This window comes from Thunnus thynnus, chromosome 16, assembly GCF_963924715.1.
Source record: "Thunnus thynnus chromosome 16, fThuThy2.1, whole genome shotgun sequence".
NCBI lineage: Eukaryota > Metazoa > Chordata > Actinopteri > Scombriformes > Scombridae > Thunnus > Thunnus thynnus.
The window spans coordinates 15,659,216-15,683,036 of record NC_089532.1 but is presented as its reverse complement, the minus strand read 5'-3'; the positions used below and the strand labels follow the sequence as shown (position 1 = coordinate 15,683,036).

Genomic DNA, 23,821 nt, shown 5'->3' with positions numbered 1-23,821 from the left:
CTTTGGCAGTAGACAGTTTTAAGGGCCATACTGACAGTCTAAGGCAGGGAAAATCCCCCTCAGGAATTCCCCTAATACCAGAATCTCTGAGAGGGCTGGAAGAGGGGGAGAACAAAACTGAATGATTCTAAGGAGAGTAAAAACAGTGGGATTGAGGAAGAAAGAGAGCTGCCCAGAGGAAACCATACGGGGAAATGTATATGGGCAGGAAGAAGCAGGAAGAAAACAAGACAGATTTTGAGGGTTTAGTAACTCAACCTTGCTGTCAATATTACCAGGTCCCAAAACCAACTTGAGCACGAGTCTGTGGACAGAGCTGTCTGTCAGCTGCAAAGTAAGAGCTGAAACCAACTTATGTAGGGATACACAGGTAGATGGAAACTTGGCAGTATCCATTTCTTTAGATGAAGATGTATCCCTGTATGGTAGACAAGGGTACATTTTTACACCATCATCTTTAAACTTAAGCATCACAGGGTCTGTGATGTCTGTGAAGATTCTCAGTTATCCAGGTCATGGTTAACCAAGGGGGGTTGAATCAAGTGCAAATGGACTTGGTTGAAGATTTTTGAAGACGTTTCGCCTCTCATCCAAGGGGCTTCTTCAGTTCCAACTGACTGGTGAGGAGTGCCAGGTATTTAACCTCTGTGATGTCAACCAGCTGACTCATTGAGTAAAAAAAGGAGAAAGTGAGTGTGGTAAGAATTGAATGAAAATGATTAGAAGGTAGGGAAAATGGTGCTCAAATGTCAAAAAGACCTTAATGATTAAAGAATGTCATTGCATATGGCTTTTTAATTGAATGTCATTACATCCAGAAACCATGTCTCATAACATCATAGCATATGGGGCCATCAACTAAACCATATGAATTATGGCTTTGGAATGATTAAACCTTTTTAAGTTTTATTTTAGCTCTTGAAAGCTGCTTTCACAAGCATCACTACTATTCAGACAGTACATTTTAATTACACTGAACATTAGCCTAACACAGGTTCAATCACACTTGTGGAACATCTTATGACAAGGTCAACATGTATTGTCTCAATGTTAAGGTGCAAGTATACTCCATCAGAAATGCTTGTCAGATGGTTGAACAGCTTCCTAGACCCCCTCCCTCCACACCTTTCCGATGTTGAATCCCCTTATGTTGTGATTTACCAGCCATGCAGGGTTTGAACTTCTCTCATAGCTCTCTTTTTGAATTTGTTAAACAACTATTCCTGGTACTTTTCATGTGTACAGCTAAGCACAACAATGTGTCTCCCAGGAGAGACGGCCTGAAAATGTGAGCTGTTATCTCCATATTTAAATGATATTGCGTCTCTCCCCTCTCTATGAAGGTTGTCTTTTGACTCCACCTTCGCTGTTTGGAACAGCTATAGACACTTTTTGCCTTCCAACATACAAACAGTTCTTTTCACCCGCCCAGTGCTGTATGGCATTGATTACTCTTTTGTTGTCAAATGGATTTGTTCAGTCTGTTCACTTTTGTCTTTTGGTGCTAATGCAAAAAGATGTTTTTTTTTTCCATTTTTTAGTCGATTCTGTATTCACCCAGAAATGTTGACAGTGAAATCTTAACAGCCTTGTCTGCCTATATGAAATTTAAATCTTGACAGTCTGCTTTCTATTCTGTGTGTATGTGTGTTTGTGTGTGTGTGTGTCCTGTTTCTGTGCCCATGTTTGTCTGTTTCTGTGTATGTTTGGGGTGTGAGGATGAGTTCCCATTGCTGGTGCCCCCTCTGTCGTGTGTGGCAGAGCTCAGTCGAGCCAGCCTCAATCCTGGCACAGGCCACTGCCAGAGAGAATAGCAGGATTGAGCCAGATCCCTCTGCAGCTGTCAGGATCTCTGAAAAGTGGTCCCAGAAACCTTCAGAGAGGCCCGAAACACTTGTGGGATGTGTGACGGCAGGCTTGTGGCCACCATCACACAAACCCAGACAAATACAAATGCATTGTAATCAAGGTGCAGACAGAATAAAATTCATGTGGGCAGATTTGTCCCCATGCATAATGTGCTTAGGGCAGACTGCAGTTGATCATCCCATTCATCAACTTTTTCATGGCCTACTCTTCAATATGTTCAATGGATGTTACAAATAATTACCAAACCTGCAAACCAAGATGTTATATGCTATAGCATTAATTCCTCATTATCAAATACTATGCACATAAATAAGTTTAAACATTTTTATTAAAAGCCATTGCAATTTTGCAGCTTTTTCTTCTTTTTTTAAAAAAAATTCTTTTGATCTGTCTGGGTGGGTTTCCCAGAAGTCAGCTATACATTAGTCCCTACTGACACAGAATGCAAACACAGCTTTTTGTGCTTTATGGAAATCACTTACAACATACATATCATTTTCTCTACTTGATTTATGCTCATGTTGTAGTATTGTATATGTAAAAATTATTATATTAATTATATATATATGATATTATTATATTATATTATATATATAATTATATATATAATATATTTTATTTATTTATATAAACAAGTCAATAGGTTCACAGGGCTGTATATTGTGTACTGTGTAGATGTACAGTAATCTTGATATGACACACGTTGCAAGTATTATAATATGAGGTGAGATGTATTCTATCAACAGCATTAAGGGAATTTCCATCAACTTAACAACTCAGAAATGTAAGTAATGTTTAAATTACAGAATGACATTATGCACCAAAATGTCATATAAAATATAGCCCATGCAAAATATAAAACATAATTTTAAAAATACCTCACAAACCCACCTTTTTTGTGAACTTATAGCATACAGTACATTTTGCATCACTGCATGCTGTGTTTCATTCATCACTGGTGATGATAAGCTGCTGCTTCGACGGCATGAAAGTATGACGTATGAAAACTTACCTCTATAAACACATTTCTCACTGTAAACAAGCATACAGAAGAGAGAGAGGTTTCCAGGAAAAACAGTATTCAGTCCCTCCTTACCCTGCTTGAGATGACAAAAACTTTTCTGCCGCACTTATCAGCCAGCACAGGGAAAGTGTAAAGTTGTTGACTCATCATTTTTGGTGAGACACAACGCGCGCAGGGGGCAAGCAGCTCGTAGACACCCTAGGGGCCCGTCTTGTGTCAAGGCACCCGTCACCTCGCCAGCTATTTCCTGTTGCAGTGTACACACACTTAATGCCCCAACTCCCGTCCCTCCAATCCTCCCTGCATCCCTCCTTCATGGGGCCCCTTGGCTGTCATGCATATCAATGCTTTATGAGAGATGGAGGGGAGGGAACGAGGGATTGGGAGGAGAAGTACAGAGGCAGAGAAAGTATAGAGGGAGGATTGGGCAGTGCAGTGAGGCCTAGGCAACAGTCGGAATCAATCAAGTCTGTAGGATTACTGCTCCACTGAGTTGTGATCAATAGATCCTGAACACTATCCCCTGCTAGGAGGCCTGACAGGGTAAATGAGGGTCCTAGAGCTGCGCCCCACCCACCTCCCTCATCTCTACCCAATTCTTTCTACCCATTGCTCTCTCCCTCCTCTCAGTCACCGCCCTTCCTTTGGTTAGTCTCGATTGAGGAAAAGCAAAGAGGCAAAGATGCTGTTTTTGTTGGTAGTGAAGAGGGCAAAGACTCATTCTTGCTCCAGTGGTTTTTAACAATGCCGGAGGAGTGTTGCATATTCAGCTGAGAGGAACATCTAGCCTCTGCCTCAAGGCTTTTGTACCTCTTGGTGCACTGCTGTCTTGTTTTATAATGGTGGAGAAACCTTTCTTTGGAGTAATGATGAAAAAAAGGACAGGCATGATTGGTCTTTCAGATCAGATCCGTTGACTGTATTTCACAACCCAGATGTGCTCACAATACCAAACATACCAGCATTTGAAGACAGATTTAAAAAATGTTGAACGACAGACAGCAGATAGACAGAGATATAAATACAGGTGATTTCTCTCAGTCAGTTCTGTAAGTGGAGAAAACTTAAGTTACTTTGAGCCTTGTGATATTCAAATTATACTGGCATCTGATCTGACGAACAAAGTGTTTGACTGATTGACAGGAAGGTTTCAGTGCCTGACACCAATCTCCTCAGATGTCAACAATGATGACTTTAAATTTTGTTAAGTGTGACCCCCCCACCCCCCTTCTCCCACTCCCTCCTCTCTGCTTTCTGCATAACATACAATCCCCTGCATGACCAGCAGATGGCAGTCCTGTTATCCTGATCCAGCGGTGTGAGCCTGCGCGCCTGCAGGCTGAGTTTTGGACTGTTCAGGGTTTAACTATGTGTAAAAGTACCCCAGTTCTCAAATGCCTGGCGGTTGAGGAAGAGAGAGAAAGAGAGAGAGAGAGAGAGAGGGAGAAAAAGAGCGGCAGCCCAAATAACAGGTTCCCTGGCCCTGAGCCAACAAACTCACAAATGCTCACACATGCTGCAACATAACAATAAAGCACACCATTCTTCTGTTAATAGGCAATCTGTGTTGCCATGAACATTTAGTCTAATAACTGTTACTGCTGTGTAAATGATGTCATAGGCCTGTCATTGTCTGTAAATTATGTAGCTGTCTTTGATGAGCCTTGTTGTCAATGATCCACCTTTTTACAATGTGACCTAGACATCCGCCTTCCACAGTCATAAATAAGTAAAATACTTTGCTATAGCAAAGTGTTCTGGCATAACAAAGTGTTTTACATTTCACATCAAATATACAAAGTGCACCATTTGTTAAGGACCACTTTTATTACTTTATTTGAGCAAGGAAGAAAAGAGAGATAGTTAATTGTGCCCCAAATGTGGATAATATAATATATTATAATGACTTAAATCATGTATGACAGCAAAAGCTTGCGTACTAAAAGCTATTAGAAGCAGAGACACTTCACAGAACAACCCAGCAAACTGCAGCTCCAGACAAGCAGGACATGAGATAGAGGAGAAGAGAAAAAAAAAGGAAAGCATAACTTCATTACTGTAGTAATGAGTGCAGAGAAAGACTTGTGCGCAGGCAATGACCCTGGCAGCATAGCTTACCTGCAAACTTGTAGCAGTAATACCTCTGGTCAGGTAATTAGTTATCCATTAATATGCAGAGATGATCTGATCTCCCCAATTAGGGGATGGCAGTGCTATGATTCACAGGGACTCAGTTGTCTATATACCGCTAACTGAACCAACCCAGTCAAACTGATCTTACAGTATATGCTCAAACATCCTAGTTCAGACATGTTTGCTGCACTGTTGTACGTACCACAAATAGGAAGCAAGTGGACCAACAAGAGCAAACAAACTAATGAAAAAAAAATCATATTTGATAATATTGGCATCATCAATTTCACACTGCTGAGTCAAACCAAACCAAATCAAATGCATGTGTGGTCATCTTTTCACTAGAAATGGTCCTCTCTGTAAAAAGCAATTACCTAGCCCATGCCAGTGCACCTCACAGGTCAGCACTGGAGTGTGAAAATGACCATACGGCTCTCCCCAATGTAAGCCATGCAATATAGGATAGTAACAAACAGGACTGCACTTGATAGGAGAATCAGAATCAATAAAAATATGGCAAAGAGTTAAGATGAGTTTTTTTATTTTCTTTTTCAAACAAGCCACCATTGTTTCTCTACAGGTGTTGCCTTAACCCTACTCCCCTATGCCCAGAACACATTCTACACAATCAGCAGTTTACTAAAGTGTAGGCGTAGTGCAGATGATGTATGGAGAGTTACCTAATTTGTGTATGAGAAATACAGGTTTGCCAAATATGATCCACATTTTCATTCACTGAGCTTTAGGATACACTGAGCATACATAAAGAAAGAGTGTATGAGGCCAGTTACGAATTTGTGTATTTCGTGTGTATGCATCAGAAGGGTGTGGGGCTCTTTCAGCAGTGGAGTAGAGGCTGGATTTGTCTCGTCAATGACATGTACACTTAAGGGCTTATGGGCCAAAGCTTGAAACTTAGCCAGAAATAGCTAATGAGTGCCTGTGTGCCATTAGCTCAGCCATGACTGAAATACATGCATTATTCACTCACAAAAACACCACAACTTTAGCAGTAAACTACTTTATATCCCAGGCCTATCCTTATCAACAGCAGTGCCTGACTCAAGCTGTGTAGTAGGTTTAATACACAGGATGAAAGTCTCTAAAGAAGGTGTGCAATTACACAGCATGTTACCTTCAATAAAGACAGAGATGTAATGGCAATATGCTAATCAAATTGTTCATGAGTCTGTTCTTTCACTGTGTTCCCTCACGTCTGGCTGATTTGCAAACATGGTCATGCCATACAGTCACTGCAGTACAGTAGATAGGTATGATCTAAGGCGGCTTGATTGGAACATAGTGTACTGTACCCATGGGACTCTGCAGGAAGCATCTATAATGTGCAACAGCAAGGGCAATGGGCATGTGTTCCTGGCTACATATTCACTGCTACAGCGCAGAAATGCATGGACCAGCTTGGCAGGAACACACAACACATTGGCAACCCCTTATTCATTGATGCTCGCACATACACACACACGCGCACCAGCTCACAAACACACAAAGGCTCACACATGCACACAAGTCCTCCCTGAGACCACACAGCCTCCATACCGAGATCCCTTTCATCTCTCGCTATTGACTACTGTTATATCCTGTGGCTTGATTGGACCACACCAGACAACATCTCACATCGTCTGTATTCCTTCCTTGCTCACACGCACCCTCCCTCACTCACTCAAATACCCTTTCCCTCCTTCCCTCTCTCCTTCCATACCTCCTCCCATGCACCACCAACACCCTTCTTGTGTTTGCCTTTCATTAGCTTTCATCTCTCCAGCTTATTGAACTCCACCACTGGCATCAGAGTGTGATGCTTTGATGGTGCGGCCGCTCCTCGACATAAATCCATATTTACCCCCTTTACATATTTTCATGCTAACAAATGATTTGCAATGTCTGCCATTCTTGGGGCATAATAGAACATACAGTCAGAGCACATTGTGCAGATCCATTCATGGGGCCCCGTTCTATGAGGTATGTAGCAGGCACCTGAAGTGCCCTCACTTAAGTTCACTTTTCCGTTATGTACCTGCCTAAAAATGTGTTTAGAAATGTGTTTATATATCTGTCGCTCTCCCTCTCTTTGATATACACCAGGCGAAAGAGAGAGGAATGTATAGGGCAGTGGGGAGGTATTTTAAGGAAAGCTCAATGGGGAAACTCCACATATATTGATACACATAAATAGCATTTCTCATTCTGTTTGCTTTGAAGTACTCCTTCCATCTCTTCTCCCTCATCAAGGTACACCACCTTCCCCACACCCTTTCTGTACACACACACACACACACACACACACACACCTCTCTGGGGTACAGAGCATTTCATACTGTAGTTGTGTGCTGCTGTTGGTCTTGTGGATTTAGTTTTCCTATGGGGATGTGTGTTAGCAGGTGCTGCACTGTCCCTTCATAATGGAGGATAAAGCCTTCAGCAGTGTCTCTCTCTACGATATAAAGTGTTCAATGTATTTACACTTGGGTACTGGTGTTCGTATAAGGCTGTGTTCAAAATTGTTCGCTTATTCACTATTCACTGCTAATTATATAGGTAATTCTATGCGGATATATAGTATGTCAGATGGGGAAAATAACACAAAAAAAGCTTCATACATCACTCAGGTCTTCATTTTATCTGGCATTTTAGCTTGTCCTTTTTTTTTGCACACACTACAAGATGGTAAGATGTTAGTTATACCATGTTCAGGTCATGTGGGATGGAAGTGAGTGACAAGAAAGATTCTCATGTTTAGGAGTTGAAGGATTTATGTAATTGGACACCTCAAGACAGGTGTATTATTGCAGAGGTGGTCATGTGAGAATTAAAAAATACTTGTATGGTCAGTATACAGTATATGCATTATATTACCTGAAACCACAGACTTTGGCTGATGTGAAGCATGCATGATTGGTGGCTTTTTCAGGCACTGTTGTATTACTTAGTGCCAAGTTGGATATATCAAAAATTTCAGAAAAAAAGGAAAAGAGTTTCCCCCTGATGATTACAACTAGGATGTTGACTTGTTCGATGCTGGTATTTACAAGTCAAAAAGCTCCTATATTTTTTGATGGCATTTCTGCCTTTATGTGACAGCTGAAAATTTGGAGAGACAGGAAACAGGGGTGGAGAGAAGAGCATGACATGCAGCAAAAGGTCCACAGCTGTAATTGAACCACAGACATTGCAGTTATGTGGTATGCATCTTAACCAGTTGGCTACTAGGGTGCCTGTGTACACTACTTGTACATTCTATTGGGGGATCATATGACTCCACTATATGTATAATGATTCACACTGAGCATCGAGACAACATTATAAAATTATATGTATATGGTGGACTATATAGTAAACAGTAAATAATCTCACAAACAAAATTGTACGTTGAATCTGCTGTCAAATTTGTCTCACTACCCTATTTCACCACTATGCATTCTACTGCTCAATTTAAGTACACACATCAGCAATATATGGACAAGGTATTTTCAGCCCACATTGTTGTGCTGAATGAACACTGTGTACAATTATTTAGGAAATATTGGCTCAGTGTTACATCACATCATGAAACATGGCAAGGCATTGCACATCTACAGCAAGATTTTACCATTAGCATCTTGTCGGAAACTTTGGGGAAAAGTGAATAAAAATAGACTTTTCTAAGCACTCTGTGGTGTTAATTGTTTTGGTTTGTGTGTCAAACCAGCCAACAACAGAAGACCCCCGGAAAATCAGTGTTTTTTAAACATGATTAAATTTTTTTTGCCACTAAGTCAGAACAAAAGTCTAATGTTAAAATGAATAACTTGCAATGCAAATGAAGTAAAGTGATGGGGGCCTTTTATTTGAAGTTGAACCTTTTGTTGTCAGCTCCAACTGTACTCTCTGTTTTTAAACCCAGCAAGGGACCTTTTACACATTTCAATGGGGAATTCGGCTTTGAATAATTCAACAGACTAATCCGCCATCGCTAGTGCTTTGGTCTGTGTGGGCCTGCTGTTCGGAGCTACAGCCAGTTCATAGTCAATATACAAAGATTGAGAGAGATGGAAAAAGAAAGACACAGGGATACAGACACAGACAGACAGAGGCAGGGGTTTAGAAAAAAAAGGTGAGGACATGGGGGCTACTTAATGTTAATTACAGTGTGCTTAATCCTGGAAGCCAACAATGATGTCATGTGGCACTGTAGCTGATTCTGTAAACAAGCACCTGATATTACAGAATAATAGTACTTTCCTTGTCTATTAAATGGCAAAACAGGTTGCATCAAAATATTATAATTGACATTTACTATAAAATACATTGCTGAAAAGATTAGGACATCTTCTTCACTTTAAATATAAGGGACCATATATAAATATATGTGTAAGCACAAAACCAAGCATACACAATCCCACATGCTAACAAGTATTTTTAACACACTGACATTTACACATATTTATACAAACCAAAAGTGTGGTAAGAATGTGGATATACTTAGATATACACAGAAAACCATGCATGTTTTTCTAGCTAGTAATCAAGTAATTGAAGACATTAATTGAAATAAAAATGACAAATGAGCCTTTAATTGGCTTTTATGATCCTTTTTATGTTGTCTGCTGTATTGTTTTCAATTGTTTGATCATCTTATTTCCATGTGTTTATGTTCTTGTCATTGTGAAGCACTTTGTAGCTCTGTTTTGATATGGGTGCTATAAACTAAATCATTACTGATTACATCTCTGTAGGTTGATGTGGCTGCTGGTGATGGTTTACAGATGTATCTGTAATGAATTAATGTAGTAAAGACAGTATAGACTCTATAAAAAGCTGCTGCTCTGTGTAGTGGTCGTGCGTAACGATTGCTGCTCAGGCGTTGTTAGAGGATTTTGTCAATGTGACACAGACAGACACTGAAACTGCACTTCTTTGCTGTCTTTTCACTGCTAGGTCTACAGATGGAACAGAGATATTTACATGCAAACACTTGATTAAGGATATGTCGATGTCAATTTATGGTCCAGCTTCTGCACATGTGCACAATAGTCATTTTTTTACACATTGAACTTGCACAGAGTTTTATGCATCTGGCCTCAGAGAGAGAGAGAGAGAGAGAGACAGAGAGAGAGAGAGAGAGAGAGAGAGAGACAGACAGACAGACAGACAGAGAGAGATGTGGACTGGGATGAACTGTCTGTGCAGTTATGGTAGCCAAGCTCTGATGAAGAGTGTTTCATGATGCGAGGAGCTGTGACCCATGCCTGCCGGGGCCTGGACTAGGGATGATGGAGCTCTGCAGGGTCTGAGCTGGGACCCCCAAGAAAACAAATAGACACACACACATGCACACACATTCACACACACACACACACACACACACACACAGACACAGACACAGACACAGACACAGACACACTGTCCTCAACACATTTAAATACACAAAACACAAGAAAAAACTGTCCTCAAAAACGGATCAAAACAACTTCCCACTCAAGCCACTCAAGTATGCAAATATGACCATTTATGTACATGCAGAGTCAGTGCTTCAGTCCATCATTGTGCATCATACATGAGCACACTGCATCTAACATCTGCAACAACTGAACAGTGAAACATTCCCCTGTTTAATGTACGAAAGAGCGAGACAGAGCAGGAGCAAGGAGGGAGGAAGGATATGGCAGCTCAAGTGTTTCTCGTTATAGTTGAAATTATGCAAAAGCACACTGAGTAGCATGAAAGATCAAAGATAAAGGCCATAGGGTATGCACATTAAGAGTTATAACGAGAGCCCTTAGCTGTACACTGTTTAATTATTGAAACAAGAAACATCTTAGATATTTTAAAGAGCCTCTAATAATGTACTTTGAAAAGAAACACCCAGCTGAAGACAAAAAAACTGGAAAGAAGACAAGAAACCACCTTTTAATTTGCTGAGTAGTGTAAGATAGTTTGTTCAGAAGATGAGTGTGTTGGTCTTTTTACAGTGTGGAGCAGTTGTCATTTTTGCCCCAAAGTAAGCAAGAACTTTCTACAAATGAGACCAAATGAGCCAAATTTATTGAATGAAAAAAAAACCCTTTCACTATGGACCTGAGAGTACAGTGCAATTATCTCAAGTATTTATAATTACTGAGCGTGATTAGCACTCACACTCTCAGCCCAACTGTCACTGTCATCACTGGTTTAAGGCTGTATGATTATGATGCTGATGCATCAAACATTTAATCATACTCTCACATTGTGATACACCCATTGCAATAGATTGTGTGTTGTGGGCAGGAATATATCAGTTGACTCTGGTTGCATGTGCAATTTGTGTTTTTACTATAAATTGCTGCACACTATAAAGTACAGTTTATGTTCATCACATTAATCACTATTCCCTTTGTGGGTTTTTTTTTAAAATGGAGGATTGTTTTTTCTCTCTTGTTTATGTTTTTTTTGTTTCAATTGTTTCAAATGCTCTTGAAAAAAATTATTAAGCATTTCAAGTGTTCCTAATTGGAGTAGAAAACATTTCAAAGTGCGCACTGGGTGGTACAAAACTCTGTTGAAATTCTTGTAAATGCCTCAGGGGAACATGTCCAGGGCACTGATCTAAATATATGAAAACATCCTTAAGTTCCATGATCCCCTTTCAGTACCAGGAGGGTCACTTCTTGGTCCCTGGCATTCAAAGCTGATAAGAATTTCATGCATTTTGGCCATTAAGGGGGAGCCAGTTTGAGGGGCCAAACATTTCAGTGACCGAACACAGAGGGAGGAAAAGGGGCTAAGGGCCACATTAATCCATGTCAGCACAGGCCAAATTATTTATCACCTTGTGCAAACAAACGGTGTCCTGGACAGCCTGTCGGAGGGGGAGGAGGGTGGTGTGTGAGGTCCGTGAGGGCTGCCCGCGACGCTGCAGCCTGACCCCCATCACTCTTCCTCTTATCTCTCTTCCTCGGCATTCTCCTCATTACTCCTCAGACACAGGCACTAGGCCCCAGTGACTATACACAGAGCTGCACATGGAAGTAAGAGAATGAGATAGCTGTTGAAGAGGTCCCATGCCTTCCTTTCAGACTTCTATGACATTTTTTTTCCCCAAGATTTTACTTTTTTTTTTCTTTTCCATTTAAAGCTCTCATCTGCTCCACTGATCAATCCTGGTGCAGATGATCTCAGTGGAATGAACACATTTATGTATGTACTTGTTCCTTTGTGTGCCTATGCTTCGTGTTTGTGTGTTTATGAGTAGCATGTGGAGAAGAGGGAGGGGGACTGTGGTTGCATCTGGACTCTGGGAAGCAGGCTGATCAGCCTCTCTCACCCACAGCCTAGCCCAGGCGGCCTAGGAGTTTCAATCAATAACCAGTCCCTGTAGCTGCCCCGAGCAAGCTGTTTGAAAAGTCAGAGTAGCATGAAATGGCCATTATTAAATTACTGGGACGGACACATTTAGAAGGCCATTGCATTAAGAGAGCAAGCTCTCCCAATTAGTGGATCAGCACATTAATAGCCCTGGATGAGAACACCATCTGATCAGAGATTAGACGCACACAAAATCTATTGACCTATTTTACTGGGGCACTGAAAGCTACATATAGCATTTGTAAAGCACAATACTAACTCATGTCCTCTAACCAGAATGAATGGTTGAGGTATATTTTCCGCCTTTATGCATGATTCATATTTGGTCTTACCAAAGCTCCATTATCTTACTGCAATTGTTCTCTGAACATTTTGCTGATTCAAACCCTATCCATTTGCGAGTAGTAAAGCTGTATTATACACAAAGAAGGATTGTTGGGAGATCAACATTTTCCCTCTGTCTATTACTCCCAGTATGTTCTTCAGAGGGAAAATAAGAGCTACTTTATTTTCTTGGGTGCATTGCAAAGCCCATGGCATCTGTTTAAAATGAGATTGAAAAGGCATGCTGCTGTAAAAAAAAAAAAAAAAAAAAAGAAGCAAATTTTAGTGTGACTCATTGAGTAATAGAGTCACTCCAAGCTCAGTGACCCGCTTTAGTTAAGAATATATCAAGAGTATATCCAATTTGAAATGATAAAAAAAGAATACAACATGGGGAAATTCAACTCTATTACTATGTGCACTTATTTCTAGAACAGGAGGATTGGTTTTAGCTGCAGGAGGATCATTTTTTTTCATGATCTACTTATAACAACACACCTCCAAGTGAGAGGACTCAGTGTTCCTCCTTCACAACGTGTGCATTTTATACAAGCCTTCCTCAGCTTGGCACATCATTGGGTCTTCAGAGCCTTGGGCATATTTTTAGTGCTTTTGTGAGTGATGTTTTTAATATGAATTATTCACCCCAGAGAGACACGGCTTTGGATGCTAGCCCTTGTTTTTAAAGAGCACCTTGTTTGCTCCTAATTTTACAGCCGGTCAGGCAGAAGTACAGCGGCTAACCTGCAGGTCAGGCTGACAGCTGGGAATTGCTATTTCCCCCTGCACTTTCAGTGCAGTTGCAACGCCTGTGAACACACACACAGAGGCTGACTACATGTAGGCAGAGGTTATGGTGTACCTGAACTGCGAGGATGCCAGGATCATTATTTCGCTCTCATTTCAGGGTTGTATCCACCTCCAGCCCCTTCTTTCTCAACACCACCATCACTATCACACATCACTATAGACCACACAACCCCTTCCCACCTTTATACTGTGTAGTTTTGCTTTCTTACTCACCCTAAGGCAGGAATGTTTCCAACAGGCCATGGTAACTGCGTCTGTGTATTGATTACACACTCCTATATTCACCCACACAGACACAGGCACAGCATCCAGTTTCACTTGTTAACCCCTGACCTTTTGGAATATAGACTACTCAGTATATCAGAGTTGCAGTATACTGAGATAGCAGGCAATATACTGTAGGTTCTTAGAGTTTTGTTGTTAAGTAGGAGGTTGAATTTGCTTAATGGATGTTTTACATGATGTATGGTATTCAATACTTTTGCTGGTGGATGTGAACATAATATGTTTTGACAGTTAATACATCCTGCAAATCTTTTTATGCTGCATAATTTATTTGTTAATATTTTTTTTTTTAACGCTGTATCTGAATCCAAGCAGGCTGCACAAGTTAAAAACATCTCTGTAAAGCATCACAGGCCCCAAGAGGCTCCCAGTGTTTCGACTGAAAGAATGTTACCCTCAAAACTCTGAATGCTTGAGTTTCCAGTCAGCAAAATTGGCCAAGCCAGGCAGAAATGTATCTGCAAACTAATGAAATATAGAGTTTGTTTTGATTATGAACTCACCCTTACCTCTCGTACCTCCTGTGACTTGGCTGAGATATTGATGAGGTGAGATTCTTTTATTTGCATTTTGCTTGTCTGCCTTATTTCTGGTTTTCAGCGAAGAAATTGAACATTTGGAAAAAAGCTTTTCTGTCGCTTGTCAGTTGGCCTAAACTCACCCCACAATTTTCTCTATCTCAGCTTGTTTGCAGTGGAGAGAAGGGGATAGTTACTGCACTTTTCTAACCTGTGTGGGTAGTATATATGAAGAGAAAACCCTGACTGGCTAAAAGAGCCATGTTAAAATATTTTAGTATCATGGCCTGACAGAATTGTAGAGCATGCACACTCCAACTGTGCTTGCATGTGTCCTGTATGTCGTATCCTACTGATTCAATCCCCAGAAATCTGATTGGCAAACATCACCTTTAGGCCACATAGGCTCTGCTGGTATCTCTGATACCGGCATGTTTCTCCCTTCTATTTCCTCCCCAACATCCTCCTCTGCTCATCGACTGCACACTCGCAAGAACAAACAACAGATTAGATACCAGCAAAAAAGCTGCCTGCTGCTGGCCCACATGGAAGTGGCCCAGATCTGGTGGTGAAGGGAGGGAGCTGTGGAAGCCTGCTGCCGGGCCGAGGGCCAAAGTTTGATCCCCAGTCGACTGGCGTCCTTCCAGCCCAGAGGAATGAGTGTTCTGCTGCAGAGCAAAGCGTGGGGCTCGCACCCCCCCCCCCAACCACCATCCCCCCGAGGATGATAGATGCTCTGTCTGCTCCCTACAGCAGGGAGAAAGCATTAGACATCTGTATAATTGACTGAGGATGAGAGAAAAGAAGGGAAAAAAGGATGGAAAGAGAGAGAGAAGCAGGGAGACAGATTGTGTGGGTGTGTGTTTGCACTTGAGTGAGACATCGGGCATAGAGTGTGTGTTTTAATTGCTTCGTCTGTATGTTAAAACGAAATGGGAGATATTACAGAGACAGAAAGACACAAGAGAGAGAAAGTGAGACAAAGAGGAACAGAGTGGCAGAAACAGAAAAAGAAAGGGGGGGGGGTGGGGGGGGGGGGGGGGGGGTAGCAGGGCTGAGGGAGAGGTAGGGAACTGGCACAGATGAGGCTGGCTCTCACTCAACAGGACATCCTTTCACACACATTACACATGTCCTCTCCAATCCTCTCACCAAACCAGCTCTGAAGCTACTCTGTTGAAAACAGGCCTCTACCTCTCACTGATGAAACTACCGGTATTTCATGGTGGTGCATTCTGGCAAAAGTCTACTAATGTGCTCCAGTGTCTCTCAGCATCAGAATTATTCCAAGGGTTTAACATTAGGGCTTACTGCTCACAATAGGGCAAGGGTTGGCATATGATCGAAGGGAGTAATCTTGTTGGGAAGAAAAGACCAGAATTTCAAAACAGCAACAAGAAAGAATTTTCTATCCTTTTGTGTGCAATATAAGCACATTCAGATGGATGAGTAAAACAGGCCAACATGCTAGCGACAAACAAAACCAAATTTGTTCAAGCAAAGTGTGTTAGTTTGTACAATCACTGCGCTAAACACCAACAAGAGCAACTTGATGAATCCCCATCATGTCTGAAGGTTACACCAAATGGCCCCATTTAAAGAACATGCTCCTAAGTGCTGCCCAGTGTCCACATATCAAAGCCACCCAACAAAGGGAGATTGAAAGCTGGTGCACACAACTTTCCAGGGAAAATAACACAATTATAAGAGTACACAGACTTGTTCATTATTAATGGAGTTGCTTTTCAACTGCCTCACTGAAAAGACCTCTCAATAATTTATCACCATGGAGACGCACGTCAAGTCGGTGTGCTTGGACACTTCATGAATATCAAATAAATATGCAAAACAAAAGGGGTATACATCATTAAGCACAGTTTAAAACTGCTTTACTGAAGTTTGTTACAAATCGGGGATCCTTGATTGTTCTCTGCACCACGACATCAATCACAATCTTCTGACTTGATCTTGCTTCGCATGAAAATTCTTGATGAAACACTTTGGAAGCCACTGTACCACAATGACTGTGCCACTTGGCATATAATGATCAGTTTGAGGAGAATGGGTGGAGAGGGAGTAACGTAGCTGTTAGATTATGCTTTAATGACGATCCTCGATCAGTTATTAACAAGACAACGTTCCTCATTAGTTAATTGAATAACTTACAAAATGTAGTCCCACGCTCCTCATGACTTTGGATTTATTCAAAGCATTAGAAGATGATGAACTCCAGATGAGAGGGCTGAGTGATACTCTGTCTTTATCACTGCTAACTGCCTGAAGAGACATATAGGCAGCAAAGGGAATTGGACTGGGAGGCTCCTGGAATGACAGTGGCAGTCATTAACATGGGAGCAACGGTTATATGTGAATGCATGTATGGTGAATTATTCATTATTTAATAGTATCGCTACAGTTGCACAGGTCTCACAAAGCTAAGACTGAAAATATGATTTTTTAGACGTAGCAGTATCATAATGGTTCATGTAGGTGGTTGCATGAGCTCAAAGTGACAATACTCACATAAAAAAGGTTATTTTTTAAAAAGAATTCAAATTCCTGGCCCTCAGTTTTGTAGTTAGTTCATACCATTGGGAAATACTTATACTTATACTTATATCAGTTTTAATGCTATAAGCAAGAATGACCATTACAGTATGTGTTCCCTACTGCCAGTGTTGTTCAACTAATGTTGAAGATGATATTGCTTTGCAGAAGACAAACACTTACTTATTATGTTGTTTATTTAATAGTTAACTTTCTTCAGTGGCACAGATCAATATGTTTATGTAATCGATGAAACAAAAGACAGATAACTGTGTAATTTGAAAAAGATGTTGTACATATATACAAATCCAATTATCACCCGACTTTACAGTTCCCCACAACTCTATGGAGTGTTTTAGTGCCTTGCAGGTGATTGTTTAGGTTTTATGGCCCACAACTTCACTTCACTGTTTTGAATCAGTCTCACTGCTCTCATTAGAGTCATTTCCAGATACACCAGGCAGCTGTTTTAAGCCAAAAAAGTTTTGATAAACCACCAAATGGCAGAAAGTGTTAGCAACTAGGTGAACATAGTGGAGCAGCTAAAGAGCTGGATATTTACCCCAAGAATTGATGGAGGCCAGAACACAGCCAAAAGGAGAGTGAATATTGGACTTACATTCACCAGGTGGCCAGAAACATGACTCCAAATGTTAATATTGCTCTGTGTTGGCTGGATGTGTAAAAAGGCCACTGTTTGCTAACACTTTAGCTTTATTGTGCGCTTGTTGTGCTGCTCCCAGGTGGCCAAAAAATCTATTAATCCAGTGCATCACTCACTGTGCATTATAGAACCTAGTATCTTGGTTTCTGATAGATGCATTATCACCATTTCATAAAAACAATAAGTCATTCTATGCCACACTTTGTAATGAGTTCAGAAAGGCACGAGTAGCTCTGTACCAATGATAAGACCGTATTATAAATTCCACAACAAAAGTTTGAATGGTGTTAATAAGCAGATTTTATGCAGGTTCGGTAGTCTGACAGCATGTTGTGGAGTGGTTAGCTGTCATGTTGCCTCTCCACTAAATGCCATGCAAATGACTGGCTCTCCCTAAAGGCCGCTACCACTCATTTGCTTTGCTGCTTGATTTGGTTCTTACAGTTGTGCATAATATGCCACACATAACTGTCTCATCTTCTGTCATTCTTTGTCTCTTCCTTCTTCTCACTCATACACACACAAACACAGACTCGTGACATCACCACTCTGTTATGACAATGGCGATAAGTTGTAGATAGAGATGCTGCCCTGACTTTCATTAATGTTCCAATTTTTACCAAAGGAACTAAAGCTCTCCAGTTGCAAAACAAATTTATTTTCATTTCCTTTCCATTTGGGTAAAAAACACTTCATCTGTGGCTTGAATGCCATGATTGAAAGGATAGCATTTGAGCGTAACATGCAAAGCTACACCCTGCATTGTGCATGCATATCCATGTATCTGTTTATTCTCTGCAGATGGAACTCATGTTTATAGATGCACAACACATCCTGTTAGCTTAGTCGGGTCAGAGTTGAGGGTTACTGTATGTGTGTGTGTGTGTGTGTGTGAGATTACTTGTGTGTGTGAGTGTGTGTGTGCATGTTTATCAGGGAATTGGAGATGTGGGCCTATTTGGGGGGTCTCAAAGCAAGCAGGTGAGAGTCATGCTGGGTGTTCTCTCGGTTCAGTGCTAATGGAGTTCAATCCGCATCTCTCCTTGCCTCGTAGTTCCCAGTGCCCAATCATTATGGGCTTGCTAATTTCGGCTTTGCACTCTATGTGTGCGTTTGTCAGAGAGAGAGGGGGAGAGATATGGAGAGAGAAAGCAGACGCTATAAAATATAAATACATAGGTCTTTTCCCTTTGTCTCTGAGAAATGTGCTCCAGGTCAGTCAATTAGGTCTAAAGACCAGATTGGGAAATGCACAGAGTGACTTCCATCAACATTTTAGCCTTCTTACATTCTTTTTTAAGTCACTACTATAGTTATATTGTTTTATATCAATGAACAAGATAAATACAAAAAATCTACATACACTCAATATGGAATCACAAGTTATTTGAAAAACTTCCAAATAACAGCATATCTACATAGCAAAAGTATGATTTCATTTGGTTAAAAAAAAAAGTGTGAAACATACTGGCCAACATCAGCGCACCCTCACAAAAAGTGAGAGCACTGATGTAGAAAACGTTTGCCTTCTTTATTATGAATGAGGATGTGAAAAGGACCTCGTCAGTGATCCCACATCAGCACTTCCCCTGTGACACTCAATACTCTGCTTGATAAATGTCTGTCATTGTCTTTTCATGTAAGTGTGCTTCATACGTTCACCTGCAGTGAGCAGTGGGTCGGCTGATTCTTTTCACCATGTTTGAGATTAAGCGTCAGCACCTAAAAAAAAAAAGCCTGCTCAGCACAAACAGGGTGGAACAGGAGAACCCTGTCACCAAAAAGTGTCAAAAAAGGGATTTGCATAATCTGTGATGTCTTTTACCCAGCATATGTTGAAGCTGTAGGTAGAGGTTAGAGCATAGACAGCACTGTACATGTAGTGTGAAAAATGCACCATATGGGCTGGTGTGACCACTGTGCTGGCTGAAAATAAACACCACGCTTTGTTCATGCAGCGCTATAGGACCACTCTTTCAATTTCTTCCCCTCCCTTGCTTACTGTTCTTTCCACTTCTCTCTCTTTGTTCTTCTCTTCTCTTACTGTTCACCTATAAACAGAGCAGCCACTTCATACATCATCTGCCACTGTGGAACCCAGAGGTGCATGGCTCCTTGTGTTGAAGCTAAGAGATCCTGCCTCCTCTTGAATGCGCAGAAATGGATCATTATATTAATGTCCTGTCTTTAAGACTGACCTTATGATCTAGGGTCTTTCTCTCTGACATCTCTTCAACATGCAGAGAAACACGGTGCACCAGGCAGTGTAGAAGAAGAATTTACAGTGCTATGGTCTTATCATTTCTCACTTTCTCTCTCACTTACTCTGTCAGTAGGCCCATGGTGAAGTGGGGTGTATTGATCTATTTACCTTCTCTTTCTCCCTTTCCCTCTCTTTCTTTCTGTCTTCACTCACTCCATCGCGTCCTCTCTCTCTCTCTCTCTCTCTCTCATACACACACACACACACACACACACACACACACACACACACCCGACACACACACATCCTATTTCCCATAACAGATGTACCATTTCATCAGATGAAGACCAAGGCCAAGCTTTGAGCTTTCAGTGCTACATGGGATCCATTTAATTTGCAGCAACATGAAGGGAAATGAGGCCAGATCTGCCAGGCTCAACTCACTCCACCATCCAGGTCATAATGAGCAGCAGCTAATCAACCTCATCCATTTACTCAAAGATGAGAAAAGCATCACATGTACAGCAAAATGTCTCTACAGTGCCCTCCACTATTATATACTCAGCAGCATTCACTTGTCTATGCCCGGTTTTTCAAATTGCATCCAATGGTAAATATGTAAGTGGCTGCCATATACATGTTTACGTGTGTGACTAAAGAGTGTGTTAAAGCATGGTGGCCCCTGATGAAATTAATGTAACTCAGATGGATAATGCAGTGCAACCTCATTTTAACTCGCAGAGAATAAGCTACATCTTCTTTATCCTGCGATAATCTATCACCTTACAATTACTGTATGTATGTCCTGGTTCTAATAATATTTCAGCATGTAAATGCATTTCCAGGAACTGAAGCAGAACAAATGCATGAAAGCACAAATTGTTTTTTTCCTAGTTAATGGGTATATATTTCCTATTAGACATACTGTAGTAATAAGGCTCTATACTTTATATTACACTGAACAAAAGCCATTCTCAGATGTGCTGATTGTGTTCGTCACCATCTGTGGTAAACATTATAAAATGCACCTCGTTGGTACACAACTATAGCCTAGTTCTTTCAAAGGGGAAGGAAAGTGCAAACCAAACTTTTTGCCATACACGGCCCAATTGCTATTCTTGACATGAAATAGAGTTGGCCTCTCTGAGGGATTGGGGGTCTGGTTTTGCTGATTCCACTCTGGTGGTGAGGGAGTGCAAGGTGGGCTGGAGGGGTGGGCTGGCATTACCACGGGAGTTAGAGAGAGCCAGAGGTCCGGGGTGTGTCGAGCCGACAGTCTCTGTTGGATGTTAATGTACTGAATAACAATCTAAACCGATGTGTCATTAACATCTGTAACCAGCACGCTGTGCTGAATGACTAACAAGTTGAACACATAAATTGGATGAGAAAGCCAAACAACCCATGGAAACTTACAGTGATCATGAATAACAAAGCGTGTGCTTTTAAGTTCCCTGGGAATTCAGATGGCGGGCACAGATACAGTATAAGCACGCTGTGGCAAGCTCCAGTGTCTTGGTTTTCTCCAGAGAATCAAAGACTTTGGAATTAAAAAATGCCTCACATTCGCTGGAAACACTCTATGAAAGGTTTATGAGATACAATCCCTAAAGGGCCTTAAACAATGACAAACTCATCCTAACTACTGGATATTCTTTAGTTTGCAGTTGGGAGAAAAAGTAACAGCACCACAGTCAACCAACAACATATTTTCTCCCTCTTTTTCTCTCTCTCTCTGCGCCCACTACAAAAAAAAAAAAGAAAGAAAAAGCATTATTCGAATCCACACCAACTGAACAGAGATTACACGTACTACAGCTTGAAGTGACTGATAAAAAAAGTGATAAATTGATTCACAGACATGGCTGAATGAGTGAAGTGACACCACTTTCCTCCAGAGCTTTGTGTGTTTGTATGTGTGTGTGCTTGTGTTTAATTCCATCTCTAGCATGGCAGCACAATCCTGCTTTTTTTTTTCTTTTTGTCTCATGTTGGGCAGCAGCCTTACCTCCCGAGACACCGTCCCTCTGGAAGTCCATCAACACAACATGGTCAGCAGAGCAGAATGTGTGCGTGTGAGAGAGAGAGAGAGAGAGTGAGTGTGCGTGCTTGTGTGTGCTGAACAAGCACGCTGATACACATAGCTCTGCTCTACACCTCTCCATTCACTATTGCACTGCGGTTTCATCACCCATAGTGCAGGTTTGATAGGCAGTTCTTCTTATTAGAAAACCTGGAGGGGGCGAGCCAGTGTTAAAATGAAACCCTCTTTATCAAATTGTGATGAAGTGCCTGAAGTGAACACAAGGTTAACTAAATTGCATATCCCTTCTATTGAACTCTTTATACTCCACCATCACCTCAGCGCACAGAATTTTAAGACACAGAGGTTTTGTAAGTACAAACGAGATGAGAGAGGTGTTTCTCTACCTTAAATCACTGTGAAATGTGTCTCACTTGTTAGAATTGCAGCTTGGTTTTAGCCGGGAGCTGAGATGAGGCATCTGAGGTATTTCTGGGTCTCCAGCATCACACCAGAGCTGCTGTGTGCTCTCTCTACCACACCTTGACAGTGACTTTGTGTGACAGCAGATATAATGTGATTTCTCCTGTCCCCGGGGTCTGAAGCTGATGATGGAGACTTCTGGGCTCTGCTTTGCTCGCTGGCGACAGCCATGACAGAAAGAAAAAATGCTTGAGCATGATGATCAGTGGCATTTTTCACACGGCTTGGAGATCCCTCAGTCTGTGCCCTGTTGCCCATGCTTCACTGACAGAGAAATTAGGTTCCTATGTTCAGCCTGAAATTTCCTGGGCCCAGTTTGCCTCAGTTTAAGCACAATCACATCTTCACTGATACACTGTCAGATGACTTTAGCACCTTCTATTTTAACCTAAACAAATACTGTATAGCATTCAGTGCATTTATGTTTGTTTTACAATATTGTCAAGAGTTAAGAGCAACTGAATGACCGGGATAAGTAGGACGTCACCTCTAAGTGACACACAGTAAGTGTGTCACATCAGGTGAAGCTGTAGTGTCTCATACCTGCAGGCTGTACAGGCCTTGGCTGTCTCTACAGCTTATGGGCAAAAACAAAACTAACTGCTCTTGTCATGTGTGTTTTGTTTGGGTTTTCAATACATAAAGTCTGATTCTGTCTGAGTTTTAGATGTAGAGCCAAGAAAGTGTAGTTGCAGCCAGTGCTGAAACGACTAATCGATTAGTCAATGATGATTAAAAATAGCAAAAATGCTAAACATCGGCCGGTTCTAGCTTCATAAACATGAGGGTTTTGGATTTAGTTGATATTTGGAGATTTAAAAATCCAAATTTGATTAGATACACTTGGAGAAGGCAAAACCAGGCGAGTAGAATTGATTTCTTTGTCATTTCTTTTTTTCTTATATCCAAAGTAATTGGTGTATCAATAGAGGATAAATTACAGTCTGACCGTAACTCTATTGGAATAAATCTTTCAGTATTGGAAAATGTACATGGACCAGGATATTGTAAGTTTAATCAGAGTCTTCTCCAAGATGAGGAATTAGTTGGCAAGACTAAGAGATTCATTAATGATTTTTTTGTATTGGTACAGCAAATCCTTTAGTCTAGGAAGATTTCAAATGTAGTTTTAAAAGACAGGCAATTGCTTACTCTTCTTGGAAAAAACCCCCCAAATAAAACAAATGAAATTGAAAGAACAAACTTTAGCAGCAGGAGTTGAGAAGCTGATTCTAAATATTGATAATTTGGCTGATGCATCTAGAGATCAAGTAAATGATTTGAAAAACAAACAAATTAATCAAATGATTTAGTGGAAAATTGCCTGCTAAGAAGTTACGATTATAAAAGGGCAGAGTGGATGGAGAAAGAGGAGGAATGTTATAAACTTTCTTGAGCCTTCAACATAGAATTCATTCTAAGAAAATATTTCCAAATTTATTTTGAATAATGGAGAAGTATTGTTTACACAGAAAGATATTTTAAATGAGATTTGGTTGCCATAGATCAGGGAAGTCTTCTGCAGTCAGTGAGGGTTAGTCTGGTACAAATTTCTAAAATATTGTTAAACATTCAGGCTTTAGTTTATCTTGGTAAA

General features: G+C 40.9%; 1 long non-coding RNA gene across 1 annotated transcript; it reads right to left on the bottom strand.

Moving 5' to 3' along the window:
- Nucleotides 1-20,257: 20,257 nt before the first annotated feature.
- Nucleotides 20,258-22,372, bottom strand: LOC137200225 (uncharacterized). The gene is made up of 3 exons (XR_010931930.1): nt 22,176-22,372; nt 21,727-21,745; nt 20,258-21,462 (listed from the first exon to the last, which is right to left on the bottom strand). It is a non-coding gene; the product is annotated as an uncharacterized lncRNA (long non-coding RNA).
- Nucleotides 22,373-23,821: the final 1,449 nt, after the last annotated feature.